General features: G+C 39.4%; 1 protein-coding gene across 5 annotated transcripts in view; it reads right to left on the bottom strand.

The window, feature by feature from the left end:
* Positions 1–16,604, bottom strand: part of TRDMT1 (tRNA aspartic acid methyltransferase 1) — a 91,014-nt gene extending 74,410 nt beyond the window's left edge. The window contains exon 1 of one of the 5 annotated variants that reach the window (XM_053225350.1): positions 14,016–16,604. The gene's annotated coding sequence lies outside the window, so the exon portion shown is untranslated. Of the gene's footprint in view, positions 1–2,568; positions 8,079–8,643 lie in introns of those variants that run through there. The other 4 variants (XM_053225347.1, XM_053225345.1, XM_053225351.1 and 1 more) reach the window with 4 other exon arrangements.

Raw genomic sequence — 16,604 nt, forward strand, 5'->3', positions numbered from 1 at the left:
TTCCCTCAAAACACACAAAATACACTTGAAAAAAAAAAAGCCAAAATGCTAGTTAACATCTGGCACAAAGGAAGCATATCAGAAATAATTAAGGAGCACAATATAACACTAAGACTATGTTAAAAAAAATAACAGCATATCTCAGTTATTTAAGAGCTCATCGTATAACTTGAAATCTATCATATTTTGTTCTTCCTCTCCTGCCTGCCATTCCCGTGAACATTAATATCCAACAGAACTAAGACAGTCTGCCAAATGTTTAAAATACTTTTGGCAATCATCTTTGAGTTTCATGATCCAGGCCATTCTTTATTCCCCAGTGAAACGTGATGTGGATTCTTACACAGCCTGGCCGAAGGGAGAGAATACCCTGTTTATGCAAATTTGAATGATGAATACATTACATTCTGGTTTCACCCAGCAAAAAGAATGGTCTTTATGAATTGCATGGAAAATAAAAAAAAAAAGTAGTCATGTGGGAGTAAATTGGCAATAAATGTCCTCAAGAGAGGAAATTGTATTCAGAAGGGATCTGAATCAGAAAGGCCCTGAGAATTCATCTTCCACTTGCAACGTCCTGCTTATTCAAGAAGGCCTTTACATCACAGTACCGATGCGCCAGCATTAGGCCTCAGCTGTGAGCTGTTCCTGAGGGGCACAGCATACTTCACAGAGGGAGACGTTTGCAGTGAAGGCCTTAAATTAGTAGAACATCGTTGTTTATAGTCACCTAAAATCTATTCTTTCTGCACTGATTTTGAAGACCTGTCCCTCTTCGATAATGAGAGCCAAAGAGCGTAAACAGGAATCGTAGGTCTGCTGCTTCCTAGCTATGCAACTTTGGGCAAGTCACTTACCCTCTCTGAGCCTAAGCACATGTCTAAAATATGTACAAATAAGACATGTGGTGGCTGTGAGGGCTAGAGGACAATCTGAAGCGCGTAGCCCAATGCCTAGCACAACATAAAAGTGTGTTTCATAAACAGCATCTATCGGATGACGTCGTCTAAGTGATTTCATTTTCGGTCCCTTCAACTGTGTCCAACAGCGTGATTCTGACCCCTGCAATTGCTCATCCCCCAATTGGGTGATACCGGTTTTAGGAGCCACAACTGAACAAGATCACATCAGCACGCTGCAGAGAGGTGCTTATGGCCACAGACCTCTCAGGGCCCTAAGTGGGGGTTGTGGATGGCGTCTAGGAGTGGTCTGGCTTGGAGAAGTATGGATGCGAGGCTGGAAGTCTGCAAGCCAGAGGCATGACCGAGGGGGTGCGGAGCCTAGGAGCGCTGGAAGTCAGTAGACAGCAGCACACATAACTGTCTCGCTCTGAACTCCAACCAAGACCCAGGCAGCTTGAGAGGTAAGTCTACAGGTCTGGCAATCTTAGGGGAAAATTGTTAGTGACCTCACCCAGGATGCATCAGATACATGAGTTGCTGAGACTGGGGGTGGAGTAAGGGGAGACCTAGTAATACCATCCGATCACTTAACTGACTTTTATGTGCCAAGCACTGAAGAAATATTTAGCTTAAAATGGTTTTAAATGGAAAAACCTCTAACCTATTTCCAGCCATGAAAGTGCCAATAATAAAAACAACTTCGTGCCTTCTGTCCCCTGAACATAAGACTATTTTACCAACTGTATTGACCCTCCAGAACCACACTGTCCAATAGGGTAACCGCCAGCCACATTTGCTGATTGAAGTTTAAATTAGCTTAATTAATATTGAAAGCGTAGTTTATTAGTCACGCTAGGCATGCTCCAAGTATTTAATAGCCACATGTGGCTGATGGCTACAGTAGTGCTCAGCCAAGAGAGAACACTTCCATCATCACAGAAAGTTTTATTGGAGACAGTTGCTTGAAAGTCAGTCTCGTGAAGTCATGACCTTAACAGGTAGCCCATCAATAAATGAACAATGTTGAAGTGTGCAGCAAGTGCTTAATTATTGTACTATGAACACTGATTTAAAATAATTCCCCCAAGGGGCTCCTGGGGTGGCTCAGTCGGTTAAGGGTCTGACTTTGGCTCAGGTCATGATTTCATGGTTCATGGGTTTGAGCCCCGCATTGGGCTCTGTGCTGACAGCTCAGAGGCTGGAGCCTGCTTCGGATTCTGTGTCTCCCTCTCTCTCTGTCCCTCCCCTGCTCATGCTGTGTGTGTGTGTGTGTGTGTGTGTGTGTGTGCGTGTCTCTCTCAAAAATAAACATAAAAAAAAGAAATTAAATTAAAAATTAATAAATAAAATAAGTGCCCTAAACCATAAGAGACTCTTAAATACAGAGAACGAACTGAGGGTTGATGGGGGTGAGTGGGGGGGGACAGGGAAAATGGGAGATGGGCATTGAGGAGGGCACTTGTTGCGATGAGCACTAGGTGTTGTACGTAAGTGATGAATCATGGGAATCTACTCCCGAAGCCAAGACTACACTGTATACACTGTATATTAGCTAACATGACAATAAATTATTCAAAAAATCACAAAATAATTCAATTCAATTCAATTCAATTCAATTCAATTCAATTCAAAAGTGTCCTAAAGATACAGAGGAAAAGGAACTCACACAATAGCAAACCTTGTAACCAAATATTTCAGTTCTTCCTCTGATGTCCATTCACCTTGTTCACAAACTGTCACAAAAGAAAAGAGGCAGGAAACAACAGGTGTGTTCTTTCAATGACATGATGAACTTCCAAGAGAAAAAGAACAGATGGAAAATGATGAACTTCATGGTGTCTTGAAGGAATAGTACTTTTATGAAGTGTACTCTAGGGACTTCCAGTTGTAAATACTATCTTATGCTTACCTCAGAAGAAGGAAGAGAATAAATGTGTTTTTTTTTTAATCAGAATCATGAGGAAATGTAATTCTAGATTTTTCTGCTGAAAAGCATAGAAACCATGCAGTTGGCCCTATAGCTTACCATCTGAAAGTACTCGGTCACAGATGTTTGACACTGATTTTTCTCTTTCAGATTATATCTGAAATGTCTAATTTAAAAATGTTTGGCAGTAAATGTCAAAGATTATATTTCAGTTACATTAAAGATAGGGGGATTCTCTATCTTTAAAACTGCTCTCCTACACCCATGGAAATTTAGAGCCGGAAGAAATCTTAAGGACTATTTGCCAGCGTTTTTCCAACTATTCTTAGATGTAGAACCTTTTCTTCGAACAAAATTTCCCCTAGGATCAGGCACAGAGGGTGTGTTCAGACACACACACGGATACACACAGCTGTTGTGTTGTTAAAGCATGGGCGGTAGGGGCCCAGAAGAACTCCGGATCACCTCCCCTACCCTCACCCACCCCTGCAGCTGCCTCTAAGTGACCCCATATGACCCTGATTTCACCCAGTCTTCATCTGACCTCCAGAAAGTTGAGTTCACTTGCCCAAGCCCATGACAACAGGGAATCTGTTATTTGGGTTTCCTTCAGAGGTCTTTCTAGGGCCAGCTATATCACAAGTTAGTACAGAAGATACTCAGAAGGCTCAGCTGTCCCACGCCTGCTGGGCCTCCACCCCCAGAAGGAAAGCCAAGGATCCAAACTAAAGCAGCCCTGATTCCCAGAATACACTGCTTCCTGAGAACAGGTTGGCCTGAGGAATGAAGGCAACTTTTGAGATCCATGAAGGTTACCTTAACTGATAGGGCAATGCGTTTTGTAAAGATTAAACAAAAAGGTTAATTCTGCTTCACAAAAAAGAGACAACCTCAAAGATGCATGACTAAAATGTATAATAGATTCTGGGCCCAGTTATTTCTACAAAGACACCTTGATGCAGTGCAAGGAACATGGTCCTTAGAATAAATGAGTCAATATGAATCCTGCCTCTAATACTTTCTTCATTTATGTAACAAGGGTAATATTTGCTAGCAAGGTAATGTCTGTATTTAATCAATAATTAATCGACACAGGTAAAGAGAGACAGTGAGAGAGAGAGAACCTCAGTAACGTGCCTAGAACAATGAATACCGGTTTCCTTCCCTCTCTGAACAACTGTGTCATAATGTAAGTTACATTTCATTCTTTTCTAACAATTACACAGAGAGAACTGTTTTCCTGGTTGGTATGCTTTCAAAAAGGGTATATTACCAAGATACTAATTTGCATTTTCTCTACAAGATGTCTTTCCTTATTGTTTTCTATGATAGCCTTTGTTATGTCAGGCAGGAAAACAAGACTCATGATGGGAATAGAAGAGATAAAAATGAAAGAGAGCTATTCGTACTTTGCTCCTTTTCTCTGCTAATTCGTCAAACCTTCAGAACTGTTTGAAGTAACCAAATCCCCCTAGCCAGATCCAGCAAGGCCAGGAAGAGGAAAACATGTACACACATCCCACATTCACCACACATACACACACGCTCTATAAAATACTTCTTCTTCACAGCCTTTTTATTTTTTAATTGCTACTGTTGTCAATACTGACAAATTAAAATCCAGATCCAGAGAAAAATCATATAAAAGCATTTTTCACCTTACCCTTGCTAGTCAGGTACTAGTTTAGATACACGACAATATCACTTGGGATCATTATCACACAATCCATTAGAGATAAAAATAAGCAAAATATAATAACATTATTACTAGGTCTATTCACTCCATAAGAAAAAAAAAACTCGACTTTGTATTTACTTAAAACTGTTAAAACTGATCTTACAGCCTTTCAAAGTCACTTCAGTAAACCTGATACAACATAAGTACCACTTAACCCCAAACTTTCTATTCACGCTGGAATGCCCCAGAAGCCATTAACCCTTCTATTACAGGTTACACTGACTCCCGAAGATCAAGATTGAGTGTTCCATTTCCATCTAAGGTAATTACTGCGAAGTTAAAATATAGTACAAGTCCCAAAGGGATTTGCTCTATGTTTAGTCATTCAGAGAATACAGAGTGACCAAAATAGACTATATTTTAGTGGATGGCAAAGTATGCTTTAATAATAGGATAGTATCCATCATACACATTCACACAGGCCTGTAAGTTTCAAAGAACTTTATGAATGTTTAAAATGCTCATAAATCCATCTAGACCCTATCTGTTTTCTTTTTGAATATTCAGGTGTTTTTTTTAACAAAGAATCTAAAGAAGAAAACTTCATATGATTTGCTGAACATCCCATAAATTCCCCAGATGAACAGATTTATTTACAAATCACCAAAGTGCTTTTTTTTTTTACAGAAATCAGAAGATAGCATTAATTTTTTAAAAAAATCTAGAAGATATCAAAGGGAATGAAAGAAGAGAGCTGGTATATATTTTGAGGGGGAAAAATCACATTAGGAGTTAAAAATCATTCTGGTTAGGAAAAAATGTCAGGAATCTGCAGGGCCCATCTTTTTTTTACTCATTTCACTTTACGGCTCAATCCTACAATAGGGTGGGAAAAGAATGAAACCAAGAGCAGTATTTATGCACCCTTGTAGAGCTCACAGTTTGAAAACCCAAAAGCTTCAGACCTCAGTTCAGTCCCATTACCTGTTCCCTATAGAGATGAGACATAATTATTTGGAAAACAAATTTTTGTTTATCACCCAAAGTGAAAGAGACCTAATAAGCATACATCAGAAATGCCCAGAGTATTGAAAGCCCAATCCAACTATAAGAGAATAATTCTTTCTCTTTTTGCACTACTAATAAAATATTTATGCCCATCACACGTAATCTGGAAAACAGGAAAATATATGAAAAAAGAAAATTTTAAAAACTACAAGACATAACTATGGCCAACATTTTAGTATTTCTCTCTCTAGTCTTTGCACTAATTATGTTTTACCAAAATCATAATCTTACTGCATTTGTGTTTTTTTAATGTTTTTTCATATTTATTTTATTTTGAGAGAGAGAGAGAGAGAGCATGAGCAAGGGAGGGGCAGAGAGAGAAAGAGGGAGACACAGAATCTGAAGTAGACTCCAGGCTTTGAGCTGTCAGCACAGAGCCTGACGCGGGGCTTGGACTCACAAACCGCGAGATCATGACCTGAGCCAAAGTCGGATGCTTAACCGACTGAGCTACCCAGGCGCCCCTGCATTTGTGTTTTATACCTTGTTTTTTTTTCATCTAACATTGTATCATGACCAGTTCTCCATTTTGATCAAAGAGATGTATCATCCTTTCACATGTTATCTTTAGTTTTTCCCGAATTTTCTAAATAATGCATGCTAATTTGGAGGGGTAAAGCAAATCACAAAAGTAAAAGGAGGAAAAAGACATACCCTTCTAAAAAAAAAACCTTGATTTCATCCCTACCCCTAAAAACAACCACTTTTAAACTGTTCCCTGGGTATCTTTCCTTCTTGTTTCTGTAGTCCATAAACAACCATAATTTGTGTTCCTAGTCTGTCAGTATTGAACATTTAAGAGGATTCAGTTTTTTGCTACCATGAACAGTACATGAATATTCATACATATAAATATTCAAATGCTCTGATATTTTCATCAGCTAGAGTCTAGAAGGGGGGGTCACAGGTGAAAGTCATAATTATTACGTAAGTTCTTGATGCATATTGTCAAAACTCATTTCCAGAACAATTAGAGTCCAAATTCCCATCAGCAGTGACTGAGAACATTCACCTCCTACATCCACATGAACACGTGATGTCATTTTAAACCTTTGTCTATCTTGTAGGCCAACAATTAGGGTGTCATTTTTATTTTCCCCTTTTTTGGTTAACATCGAGCATGAATTATCACATCTTTAAGGGACATCTGTAATTTTTTCTTTTGTCAATTATTTTTCACATTTGTCCTTTTGCTTCTGGGATGATAAGAGACTCTTATTGAATTACCACAATTTTATTTTTGTTGTTATAAAGCCGTCAACCACGTGTATTGTAAAAACACTTCCCCGTTCATCAGTTTCCATTGAATTTGGATTATAATATTTTATGACACAGAAGTATTAAATTTTCTGCCATCAAATACACATAGTTTTCCTTTGTGACTTATCCTACGTGTCTGTATGTGCTTCTCTTCCTTACGTTTCGTTTTTTAAAATCCATTTTGATATGGGGTGCAAGGTGAGGTTTTAAACCTAACTTTCCCACAAATATCTAGTTTTCCCTTCCCTGGTGGTGTGTAACACTTTCTCTTTCCTCTTTCACACACTATATTCTAAGTTCGTACCATTCCCATGGGGCCTCACTCTTCTTGGGATGCGTCTGCTATTCTGGCTGGCGAACCACACTTGAAATTACTGGAACTTTGTCGTACATTATCACACCTAGTAGGAAGTTCCACAATGCCTCTTCTTTTGCAAACCTTTCTTAGCTATTCCTTCCTGTTCTAAGGTCATTTTGGTATCCCCTCGAGATTTGTTACCAGTTACCCTCCCAGCTCTTTTTGGTGGCAGAGTGGCAGAAATAGGATCCCAGGCACTAGGGGAACACATTAGATGTTCCCCACACAACTTCTGGCTAAAAGGAGTGTGATACGAGCGGCAGTCTAAACCCTTTCAGCTTCACAGGGGAGCTTTTTAGAATCTCAAGTTCATCTTGAGGCTTCCAACTTATTTTTATTGTATTTTTTTAAGTAAGCTCTATGCCCAAGGTGGGGCTTGAACTCATGACTCCCAAGATCAAGAGTTGCTTTCTCTACCCACTGAGCCAGCCAGGTGCCCCTTAATGCTTCCAATTTATTAAAACCTTTCTAAACCTTGTTAACATACACACACATACACACACACACACACACACACACACACACGCTTTGCTTTGTCTAATGTACAGCTCCTCTCAGCTCACCATCTTTGTATCAACTTTGATACACCATACAGTGAGTTGCCACGCTAAATCCTGTTTAAATTACAGTGTCACACGTGGGGTGCATGGGTGGCTCAGTCAGTTAAGCTGTTGACTCGATTTCAGCTCAGGTCTTGATCTCACGGTTTGGTGAGTTTGAGCCCCACGCTGGGCTCCAAGCTGATAGGGCAGAGCCTGCTTGGGATTCTCTGTCTCCCTCTCTCTTGGCCCCTCCCCCACTCACACTGTTTCTGACTCTCTCAAAATAAATAAATAAACTTAAAAAAATAAATTACAGTGTTGCACAAGATTTAGAAGCATCTCCTTCTTTCTTTCTTTCTTTCTTTCTTTCTTTCTTTCTTTCTTTCTTTCTTTCTCTTTTTTTGACTCTTGCCTCCTTATCTTCAAACAGGCTCAAAGTTTGACAGACCCAGATACTCTTTCCAAGTACCATCATCTCCCCTGAGCACATCCCCAGATATCTGGGAAAACAAGAAAAGGAAGACACAGGGAGAACAGGGAAGACGAAATGGGAGGACAGGAAAGAAAAGAACACTATGGTAGAAGGCATTGCCAATATTTATTTTAGTACAGAATTCTAATATTTTAGAAGTCCCTTTGGGGCACCTGGGTGGCTCAGTTGGTTGAGTATCAGGTCTTGATCTCAGGGTTGTGAGTTCAAGTCCTACGCTGGGCTCCACGCTAGGGGTGAACTTAAACTAAACTAAACTAAACTAAAATAAAATAAAATAAAAGAAGCCCCTTGGGTGGATGGATGCATAGATAAGTATTTAGTCATTATGTTAAGGTTTTGCTACTCTACTACACCAATCAAGCCCATTTGAGAAAATAACCAAATTGATATTAAGAATTATTAGACAAATACCTACCATACCCAATTTTCAAATTCCCAGCAAATTTTGAAAGGTCCATATAATTTTCACAATAGCATCTGGTCACTACAAAAACACATGGAAAAATGAGGCTTATGTGACATTCCAAGTCCAGGTTCATTTTCTTAGTGTACTAAGACACCCACCCCCAGAAGTACCACAAGACAGAAACAGACATTCGGGGCCTGAGTTCAGATCGTGATCTCATAGTTTCACAAGTTCGAGCCCCACGTGGCTTCTGCTCCGACAGTGCTGAGCCTGCTTCAGAGTCTCCTTTTTTCTCTGCCCCTCCCCCACTCACACTCTCTCTGTCTCTCTCAAAATAAACTTTAAAAAAAAAGATAAAAAAGAAAAAGTTATGCCTGCAATGCAAAAAGATAATTCAAACACAATACATAAATTTTTTTGTTTGTCTCCAGATGAGTTTATTTAAGTACAAGTGGGAATTGTATTTAACAACTGATAAAAGTTAGCAGTTTTTTAACTTCAGCTGAACACCATTTTTAAACACATTTTTAGCTCCCAAAACAATAGGAGAAGTCAGTTCAAGGGTTAATAACGTAAGACAGGAGTACTGTAACTCAGTCACTTTAAAAAACAAAAAGCTACCTATGAGGAAAAGATGAATATCTAAAAAAAAACAAAAAACCCTTGCTCACATTTAAAGCTTAACTTTGGAATTATGTTGTGATTTGGGCACGCAGGAGGTTCCCAATTACATTTGCATGGACACACCATTTTCTCCCTGGCAGCGACCACAATTCTGGGGTGATTGAGGAGTGAGAGCACCCCCAAAGTGGTCCTTTCCCTTTTTACCTTTGATAGGAGTTAAAGCAAGTTTCATGTAAAGTAGCAAAAGCAGTAGAAACCACCTGCCAAGGTGAAATACAACAGTACAACGCAAAGGAAGGGTTCCACAAAGAGTTACATCAAATTCTTACAACCAGCTATGTATCTATGTGGAAGGTATAAACAAGTTGGAGATGGTTGCAGAGGAAAGTTTTCGGAGAAAGTTGCCAGCGTGCTGTGTGGACTGACCTTTCTGCCAACAAGATCTTTGGGGCTGTTTGCTACTCACCTCAGGTCCAAGGCAAAGAGCGTCACAGGACCACCTGGGAGTTTAAAACTCTGCTCTCATCCTCCTCTGAGTTCTGGTAGGTAAAGTATTTCCCTTGGACCAGATCTGAGCCATATAGGGGAGTACTTGCTGTTTTAGATTCTGAGGGAGGATGAGCCCCTGGAAAGAAGTTACCACAGCAAAAAGAAGCAGAGTGTATTTCCGAATGACTTCTTGGGACTGTGGAAGACAAATACGAATGCACCTGTGCATGTCAAGGGCACTTTGGGCAAGACAGCCCAACGATGAGAAGTTCCCGCAGAAAAACCTTCTAGAAAAAGGGCCCATTTCAAACACATGCCCAATGGAGCAGTGTAAACTCTAGATCACCAACAATAGTTGTCAAGAAAGAACTTTCTTTTCCCCTTCACCTCTTCTCAATGAGCCCTAACCCTAACCAGCAAGAGACCTTAGTCAGCAAGGTAGAGAAGGACGAGGAGAAACACTTGGTAAACAGAGAGAGAGGCGGGGACGGGGAGAGAGAAATTCAGTACTCCCTTTTCCTTGTATCTAGCACACTCAAGCCTGGAGAGGGAAGAAACAGAACTTTAAAGCAAAACCGAAATGTTGATTATGAGGTAGACGTGCAGATTATAAATCACTATATTAATTTTCTCTATGAGCAACCATCAGAGAATTGTTTGATTTCAAAAAAGTGACCAGAAAAGTCATCCGACCTGAATTTTCATGTGCCAAATGGTCGGGCCATTTCACAAGCTGCCTCCTTGTCTTCTTATTTTCTCCTTCCCTCGACTATTCAGACACACTGCCCCTCTTCAAGCTATCGTTTCGTAACAATAACAACACTAATAACAACCCACATTATCGAGTGCTTACCATGTACCCCTCAACTATGTATTTTATATACATCTCTCACTTCGTCTTCACACGCTTCTGTATTAGCAACACCTTCCTTTTACATTGGAAGAAATGGAGACTTATCCACGACCTGTGAATTTACCCAGAATCTGACATCTTTCCCCGCAAGAATGAGTGAAATGTAGTCCCTCGGTTCAAAGGATAAAAAATATCAGGCTTGCTTTCCTTAATAAAACATATGCGGATCTCTCTCGTCTCATGAGAAAATGAAAACATTCCACTAGAGGAGAATTAACAGAAAAGTAAACATGGGTATTTTTTGTAATCATAAAATCTGCTGACATACACACTTATTCCAAACTCCTGGATGTCATTATGTCAACAATCACAAAGCCTCCCAACCCAGACACAAAATACCAACAGTCCTAACAACAATATCTAAAATGTGTAATGTTTGACCTTTACAAACTGCATTTTCATATTTTAATCTAATTTTATTCTCACAGCAATCCTCTGAGTAGGGATCACAAATGCTACATTTTTGTTGAGGGAACTAAGATGAAGACCTTTTAAAAACCGTGATTTACTTAACATCAAAAACTAATACACGACAGAGCCAGCAGTCAAGGAGGTGTATGTCAAAGGGAAGTTGAAATATCAATCCTTTTTTGTATCAACTTCTAAACCACCTCTTTGCCATCAATATCTCTACTCATCATTCTTGATGCTTATGCTTCACATTTTTCAATAATCAAAACACTTCACACATCCTCTTACAAATTCTGAATCTCTGACTTCATTCTGATGAGATCATTTGTGGCAATTAACAACGCATATGGTTTTCAGTTAGAAACTGTGGCCTCAAGATGCAAATGAATTGGCAAAGCCAATGGAACACGAGAGTCTTCTAGGATTTTACACACCTGGGTTGAATTTATGTCCTAATATAGAAAGCCGTGCCTTCTCTCACGAGAGTTTATTCTAGAATTTCAGAACCATGCCAATATATTTCACAGTTCCCTAGTCATCAGATTGCCCTTCCCTGAGAAAGCAAGGTTCTTGCAAGCAATCAGTCCCCCTAATTAAATTCCAGGCTTTTTAATTTTTTAGTCTTGAATTCTAAAAGTGAAAACATTCTTTTCTATTTATTATTCATTTCCTCATAAATGAAGAGTCATAACCATTACCTCTCCAGCCACTATATTGTTCATGCTCTTCATGGCCACAAATATTAAGAATTCACTAGCATAGTGGTTCTCAGACCTCAGCCTTCCTCAGAATCATCTGGAAGTCTTATTAAAAAACAGATTGTTGGGCCTCTGCTCCAAAGTTCTGATTCAGTGCATCTGGGGTGGGGACTGATGGCCTTTCCAACGCCAGGTGATGCTGGGCTGGTATTGCTGGTCTGGGTACCACACTTTGAGAACCCCTGGACTAGTGGGTCCCCTTAAAGGGGCCCCGCGGAAAAGCGCCCAGGCACTAAGCCTCATGAATCACACAAATGGTGCTCAGTGCCCTCGCCTCACGCTGAAGGCTCCTATCTGGAGGGAAAAGAAATGGTTGTCATGACTCATTGTCTTTTTCAGGCTTTTCCAGGCACAAAATTAAAACCAGAAAAGGGCTGCATTAAAAGCAAAATGAAAACAGCTAAATTTTGAGACTCCCAGCACGATTTCTGGGGTTAGAACAAAAGATGTAATGAGGACCCAGGTAAGCCCTGTGCTCACCACACTGAAGGTTGGAGCCACAGAAATTACCAGGCAAGACACCTGGCTCCTGGTTTTCTTTGCCTGTAGGAAGTTCTCCCATATCGTTCTCCAAACACATTATCGGCCTATAACTCTTTGAATTAATTCATTTCTTCTGCAACTTCTTTACTATATTTTAATGCAGAGAAATATCAATTGTCAATAAATACTGTTGGAACATCTTTCAGGTAGACAGTTAACATAAAAGAAGAAGCGGGCAAAGGTGTTTCCTTCAAGTTCCTTTATTTTCATAATTATCATCTCCAGACGACTCTCAGTGGAGACTTTAAGTCCAGTTTTTCATCTCCTTGAGGGACAACTATGGCATTTTAGGTTACAGTGCAAAGTACCTCAGTATTTTGGTTTACTTGCCAAAAGTACAACCAGTATTTTGAATAACAGTGTTGCGTTAAATAACAAAAAAGTAACCGACAAGAGATGTTGTTAATATAAGATATAACACTTCTGCTTAGAAAATAGGCTTTAGTTCTACATTTAATATAGCAATATATTGCAAGAACTACTGACCTTTTACTCTGATCACCACTGAGTCCGTTAAATTTCAAAACATGAGCCAGCCAGCGAATAATATGCTACTGAGTAATAAACCCATGCCATCCAAATGAAGCTTTTTCTGTCCCCGTCCAAAGAAAAAGGAAAACAGAAGCATAATGGTAAGGTCACCGAAAACACAGATTTTGAAAGAAGTCGTTCTGTACGAGCATGAGTCACCAAAACTATTTCCTTAGTGATAAAAGTTGTCAGAGCAACCCAGAGGCCTCCCTACGCTAACAAGTACATGGGCAGTGTGTTGAGTTTCAAACCCACCAGTCATTTCCTTTACTTAATTGCTAACTGCTCTTCACCGGCTGCATTTGGGGCCTGTGTTTTATGCAGTCACCCGGCAACTAGTTATTATGCTATCTTTTATCAGGGAGAACAAAACAGTAAACTTCATATTTCCATGGATTTCAGGGTAAAAGTCGATGTTATTTCACCAAAGCACTTTGAACCTTGAGTGGGGGCGTTATGAAACAGCTGAACTAGATCTCAATGTGGCAGCACAATCATGAAAGACTGAGAGAGAAAAAGATTGAGCAGAGAAGAGAGAAGTATTTTGGGTGCCCCCTGCATGCAAGGAAGGTGTTTTATTCATTTCTGTGTCCTTTGCACATAATGGGAATTCTGGCACATACTAGGACTCAAATACATGGAAGGAAGAGGGTCACTGGTTGTCTTCAGAATAATCCAATCTATTAAAGTAACTGTGCCACTACGGAGTTAAGATTTCATACGTTTTATAATACTCGCATGCATTCTTTTCCCCTTGGCTCTACAATGGGACTTTCTTGCTCTTGCCCTTGTACATGTGTGATGCTTTAAGGATGCTCTAGTTTAAAAGAACTGATGCTGATGAGCATTACTTGGAAAAACCTGATATGCAAAAGCGATAAGATTATTATTGCGCAAGAAATGTTTTACCTGGGTAGTAAGCTTATATGTATCCTCAGTAACACTGTTTAGTCTGGCCTTGAGAATCTTGGTTGTCAGGTAATCACTGAATCTCCCATATTTCAAAACTCTCCCATTATTCTTGGCCTATGCAATGTTAGTACCCCAAACGTTAATAAATCTCCCTAAAATTCAAACCAACAAGACAGTAAGTCAAAGATGCTCTTACTTACAGAGGCTACGTGTTCCAAAAACGTTGGTTCATTTCTTCTCCACCAGCAATGTGGTTGAGGATTTTCATTCTTGTAATTGTACGCAGGAGTCATACGCCATAACTATCAAATCATTCTGGTAGGCTGACTCAGAACTAAAAACTGAGATCTCCACAGAAAGTCCCTGAAAATGTCCATGGACATCCTGATGATTCATTAAGGGCACCATATTCTCTGAATCAAAAAGTGTTCTGTTGCTGCATCAGAACAGGAACAAAAGAAATCCAAAGAGATAGGACAGATAACATGAAAAGAACGCAAAGGGTCTTGGGCACATCACCGACTGTAGTGCAAAAATACCACAGTGTGTGAGGTACTGCCTTACAGTGAAGTTTAGAGTGTGGGATCTGGAGCCAGAAGTCCTGGGTTCAAATCCCAGGTCTGCCACTTCCAGACTGTGTGAGCTTGAGTAAGCTACTTAACTTCTCCGTGTCTCAGTTTCTTCATATGTATAATAGGGCCGTTGAGAGGATTCCGTAAGTTTATACATGGCAAATAAGTTTACACTTGGCATACAGTAGGCACTCAAAATAAGCAACGTCTCATGATTACCATTAGTTTTCCAATCTGGGCCAGACTCCAATTTTAGTAATGATATCATGGTATGTCTGGTTATTATTATCATTGTTTAGAGTCCACGGGTCAAGAACTGTGAAAAACAATCCAGAGTCAGCAAAACAAAAACTGTGATCCTGACATGTAAATCTCTCTGCACTATATTCTGCTCACACATGTCAAAACTCCCAAAGTTCTGGAGATGACAGATGAAGAAATTACAATACTGTATCAGAACAATTTTTCATGGTTTATGATATGACGAAAACATATTTAATCTATATTAAGCTCAAATTCCATAATATTTTTGTACTTATTCCATATATCCACATGTGTCCCATTAGAGGGCATGTTTCCAGTACTTAGCTAATCAGAGATACAAAATCTTACTCAATATTTTGGAAACCATTGCAGTAGAATTATGGAGAAAGCTGTCAACTCAAAATGGTCTTTCTTAGTTATTTGTCATAAATTTAATGGGTTTTCTTAATCTTTTGCCTTACATAGTTTTATCATTATGCCATCTTGTATTTCCTTCCATTTGCATTTAGGGTTACTTTGATTTATGTGTTTACTGTTTTTCTATTACTTTGTCTTTTGACTTTCATTTCTAATCTCTACAAATCATAATGATCTTTGTCAGCACACGTAGAGACCAGTGTTTTATGGGGCATATCTTAAACACTGAGTTTATCAAACATATCTAAAAGTAAATGCAATAGTCATTGTTTCTGAAGAAAATAATTTTGCTGGCAAAGTGAATGTGATATACCAGAAATAAAACATCTCCACATTTTTGGAAGGATTGGTCAATTAATCAGTCAGTTTTGCGATAAGTGGGACAGAGTTCTTTGATTGGTCTCAAATATACAGGAAAGACATTGTGGCTATCCAGATAATCAATATACTTCTGTTCCAACCTCACAGGTTACCACAAAGACAAATCAGAACTTGAAAAAAATTTTTTTCAGTTCTTGAAAAGAAAATAGTGCTATTCAACTGTTACTATCATTAGACCATTAATGAAATATCTCCTGAAAAAAAAAAAAACTTCCGCCCCTCAGGAACTAGGTGACCTCAAAATAAGCAGAATGACTTCCCAAGATGTCAATGCGCTTGGCAAATGTTCTGGTGGTGATAAGACCTTCTCTATCCTGAAACATGGGAAAAACATTATTACAGGCCACAAGCGAATACTGCTTCTTTTCAGGTAGTCTCACTTGGCCAATAACTAAACTCTGACAGTATCATTTAGGTCTCTTTCAAATAAGGTCTGGTTTTTATAACTGGGCTGGTTTCGTTCTGTATTTTGGATCCAGTGAAGCAATACGGAAAATCTAGCTTCACGCATTTGTCTCACATCAGCTTGAGTTTTTTGCACTAGGTTTTCCCTCCATCTGTTAATTAATGTCTTTCTCTCCCTCCTACATACTCACCACCTTCTGTCTCCTTCATCACAGACTGTACATTAGACTTTGATGAAGCTGTAAGTAATAAATAGCTTTAGGGGGAGACTATGATCTGCTTTTATTTCCCCCAAAAAGATTCAGAAAAATTTCTAGGAATGTGTCTTAAAGCTTTTTCTCTGAACTTTAGAAACTGTTCTAGAGGGTACTAAAGAAGTCCCCAAGTTTACAAATCTGTGGAAACCAGACCAACATACTCAAATCAGATAAGGAACAATATAAGGTAATTGATATTAACTCATATGAACAGGCTAGAAGGGCCATAAAGGGTAAAACGGCATGATCCAGCTTATATCTCACCTTCCTCCTGCGGTTTTATGTTATTGTTTTTTAAAGTTTATTTATTTAGGGGCACCTGGGTCGCTCACTCGGTTAAGCATCTGACTTTGGCTCAAGTCATGATCTCGAGGTTTGTGGGTTCAAGCCCTATGTCGGGCTCTGTTTTGACATCTCAGAGCCTGGAGCCTGCTTCGGATGCTGTGTCTCCCTCTCTCTCTGCCCCTCCCCTTCTCCTGCTCTGTCTCTCTCT

Source organism: Acinonyx jubatus, chromosome B4 (assembly GCF_027475565.1).
Source record: "Acinonyx jubatus isolate Ajub_Pintada_27869175 chromosome B4, VMU_Ajub_asm_v1.0, whole genome shotgun sequence".
Taxonomy (NCBI): Eukaryota; Metazoa; Chordata; class Mammalia; order Carnivora; family Felidae; genus Acinonyx; species Acinonyx jubatus.